Raw genomic sequence first — 4,163 nt, 5'->3', positions numbered from 1 at the left:
ATATATATATATATATATATATATATATATATATATATATATATCCCAAAATTCCTAAACAGCTCGCAGGCTCTGGCATAAGCCATTTCAATATACAACTTCACCTGTCTCTGGTGTGTGTGTGTAATATATATATATATATATTACATTATCCAGCCCATGGAATCCAATTATAGCACACTTTCGATGCTGGATTGTGACCAGAAATTGCTTCAGACTTAGGTCAAGAATAACCTCGATTTCAGCTCTTGTACAGGGCAGACGGATGAAGTTATGTCTCCGTGGCATGTGAAGGTACTCTTCCCAATGAGAGGAAAGGGTAGAAGAATTCAGTGGGCAGGGTGCATGCCTTGCCTTTGATCCCAAGCACCACAGATACAGATGTCGTAGAGTATGTTCAGAACTTGGGAAATGGAGGTAGGGAGGGTCAGAAGTTCAAGGTCATGCTCTACTATGTAGTGAGTCTGAGGCCAGCCTGGGCTACATGACACCCTGTCTCAAAAAGAGCAGACAGTGTTCTGAACTGCTGTGCCTTCTCTCCAGCCCCTTCTCTCTAGTCTCTTGAAGTGGCTTTGAAAGGAGCAACTGCAATGCTAGCTCAGAGAGAACAAACAGTAAGTGCAGTGAATGCTTCTAATCCCAGAGATGCTCATTGTGCCAGCTCTCTGACTTTTAAATTAAACTTATATAGGGTCTCATGTAACCCTGGGGGGGTCTTGGACTTTGAAGGTTGTCAAGGATAACCTTGATTATAGGTATGTGCCAGCACACAGGTTTGTTTTTGTCAATTTGACACAACCTAGGCTTATCTTGGAAGAGGAAGCTCAATTGAGAAGATGCCTTCATCAGAGTGGCGGGCAGGCAAGCCTCTCCTAGTTGTTTTGGTCGTGGTCTTTATATTGCAGCAAGTGAAACCAGCTAAGATACCTTTTTGTTTGTTTGTGTTTTGTTTCTTTTTAAAAAAAACCCTAATTTTTTATTTATTTGTTTATTTTATTTATCATATATGTGTACACTGTAGCTATCTTCAGACACTCCAGGAGAGGGCATCAGATTTTTGTTACAGATGGTTGTGAGCCACCATGTGGTTTCTGGGATTTGAACTCAAGACCTTCAGAAGAGTAGCCGGTGCTCTTAACTGCTGAGCCATCTCACCAGCCCCATTGTTGTTGTTGTTGTTGTTTTTTTTTTTTTTTTTTTAAGACAGGGTTTCTCCTTATAACAGAGCCTGATATCGATTCATAGACCAGGCTGGCCTCAAACTCATAGAGATCCATCTGCCTCTGCCTTCTAAGTGCTGGGATTAAAGGCATGGCCACCACACCCAGCCTGAGACACCTTATTGGTGCTGGGGAGTGAAATCAGGGCCTGTGCATGCCAGGCGAGCTCTGTACCAACTGAGTTACATCCCCAGCCCCAAGTCAAAGGTACTTCCATTGAACTCCTTTTCCTTCTGTGGCTTCCCATCCCTGATTTGCTGTCTGACAGCCACCCAGCCTGTTTCCCTTCCTGTTTTTCTGCTCTTACCAATGCTTTCCTTATCAACCCTTACACATTTAATTCTGTCTCGGCACTTACTCAGCTGGGTGTAGGAAACTGAACTTCTGAAGCCAAATCCACTTGTTTCCCTGGCATAGTCGAACCAGAGGACTTCTCTACTCATGATTCTCCCAAAATTCCTAAACAGCTTGCAGGCTCTGGCATAAGCCATTTCAATATACAACTTCACCTATCTCTGGTGTGTGTGTGTGTGTGTTTGTGTGTGTGTGTGTGTGTATGTGTGTATGTGCGCGCGCGTGTGCGTGCATGTGCGTGTGTGTGTGTGAATGGGGACCCATCCAAGTGGGTGAATCTGTAAGTGGCTGTGCTGTGCTTCAGGGTTGATGAGTCAAAATTGGAGAGAAATGGACCACCAGTGTTTGATCTCTGTAGGATGGTGCCGTGGTTCGGATGTGGTGTGCCCCTCGAAGGTTCCTATGCTAGAACGGGGTCATCAGTATAGTGATCATGGGTCCTTCAAGATATAAAGTTCAGGCAGTGCATGGTGGCTCACACTTGTAATTCCAGCACTTGGGAAGTAAAGGCAGGTAAGGTAGATTGTTACAAGTTCCAGGACTGTTGGGGCTACCTACTGATAGCCTGTCTCAAAAACTAGGAAACCAAACCAAGAGAAAACGTCACAAAGACTGTCATTAGGCCCTCGTGCTCTCTGCTCATCAATGGATTTGTGCTGTCAGTCAGGTCTCCTGGGAATGGATTTTTTTCTGACAAAAATGGGTTGTAATGGGGAAGTCTGACTTCTTCCTCAAATAGTTCTTTTTGACTGTCTTTATGGTGCCATACGTACTGAGGCCATCACCAAAGCTGGCTTCATGATCTCTAGCTTCCAGAATGCTGAGCTAAGCCAACCTCTTCTCTATGATGGGGATATAAAATGTATCAGAGCGTGTCTCTTTCTCTGGGTCCTTGGACCCAGGAGTTTGTGTATGCTCAAGTTATCTATTGACTTCCATACGCGGTCAGTGGTGTGGGCATACTCAAACAGATGTGTCCTCAAGTGTTTCACTCATATACACAAATTAAGTTATACATCTTTATAAAACTTATCATTGTGCAGTAAAAATGTCATATTAAAAATCATAACTAGGGGCTGAAGATGTGGGCAGTTAGGAGCACTAGCTGCTCTTCCAGAGGACCAGGGTTCCATTCCTAGAACTTAGGCGGTTGCTCACAATCTGTAACTTCAGTTCCAGGGGATCGAGTGCCCTCTTCTGGTCTCAGCAGACACTGCGTGCACATGGTATACACAGATGTAAACACATAAATCTTTAGCAACAAAACAAAGCCTATTCAACAGCTTCCTTTCCCTAGAGAGATGTTTGTCACCATGGAGGGTGCTAATAGGTATTTTAAAAATTAGGGCAACATTAGTTTAAGTATACAGGGCAGGTTCTGTCATGCCTGGGCTTATCTGCGATAAGCAAATGTTCTCTGCAAATATCCCACAGTGAGGGCTAGTTTGCCCTTGTCAAACTTATTCTGTATGGTCCTCACTTTGTGTTTGCGGAGCAATTCTTATGACTAGCGTTCTGTGGGATATTGGACATGCTGGGTGATTGTGAGCCAAACTCCTTAGTCCCTCCTTTAAGGTCCACCATTGCCTATGTTCAACAGCTGCTTGGCCTTAATCCTCCTGAGAACCTTTGAGACAGGGTATGGGATCACTATGTATCCCTGGCTGGCCCAGAACTCTCTATGTAGATCAGGCTAGCCTCAAACTCAGAGATCCACCTGCCTCTGTTTCCCAAATGCCGGTATTAAAGACGTATGCCACCACACCCAACCATCTTCCAGAACCTTACATTGGACAAAACTCAGAGCACTCAGTGGATCAGCTTATGGAGGCTTCTCAACGTTTGGCTCCCTTCCTCCTGGCCTCTTCCAACCTTAATGTCTGTCCTCCTCTTCTCGACACATTGACATCATTGATCCTTTCAGGCCCAGCTCAGTATTCCTCTTTGATAAGAGCTTAAAAACTTGTGATAAGCTGCGGTTTACAGGAAAGTTGTCATCCTGACCACTTTTAACTGTAGTTCTGAGGCACTTTGCACATTTATGTTTCCAGGTGACAGTTTCTGTCACCTCCAGAGTGTCCCCATCTCATTAAGCTCCGACTTTGTACATTGCCTTACCAGAAACCCCAGCTAACCCCTGTATGGTGGTTCGAATAAGAATGGCCCCTGTAGGTTCACATATTTAAATGCTTAGGGAAAGGCACTATTTGAAAGGATTAGGAGGTACGGGCTTGTTAGAGGAAGTTGGTCACTGGGGGTGGGCTTTGGGGTTTCAAAAGCCCAAGGTGGTCCCAGTGGCTCTCCCTTCCTGCTGCTTGCAGATTCGGTTGTAGCTATCTCTTCAGCACCATGCCTGCCTGTGTGTTACCATGATCCATGTTGTGATGACTGAACCTCTGAAACTGTAAGGCAGCCTCAATTAAATGCTTCCTTTTATAAGAGTTGTCACGGTCATGGTGTCTCTTCACAGCAACAGAACATTGACTAAGATACCCTGTCTCTCACATGACTAGAACAATGCAGTCTTTGTCTCTTTTGGCTTCCTCCTTCCCTCCTTCCCTCCCTCCCTCCCTCCCTCCCTCCCTCCCT

This window comes from Mus pahari, chromosome 8 (assembly GCF_900095145.1).
Source record: "Mus pahari chromosome 8, PAHARI_EIJ_v1.1, whole genome shotgun sequence".
Lineage (NCBI taxonomy): Eukaryota > Metazoa > Chordata > Mammalia > Rodentia > Muridae > Mus > Mus pahari.
The sequence above is the reverse complement of the archived record's forward strand: the minus strand, read 5'-3'. Positions refer to the sequence as shown.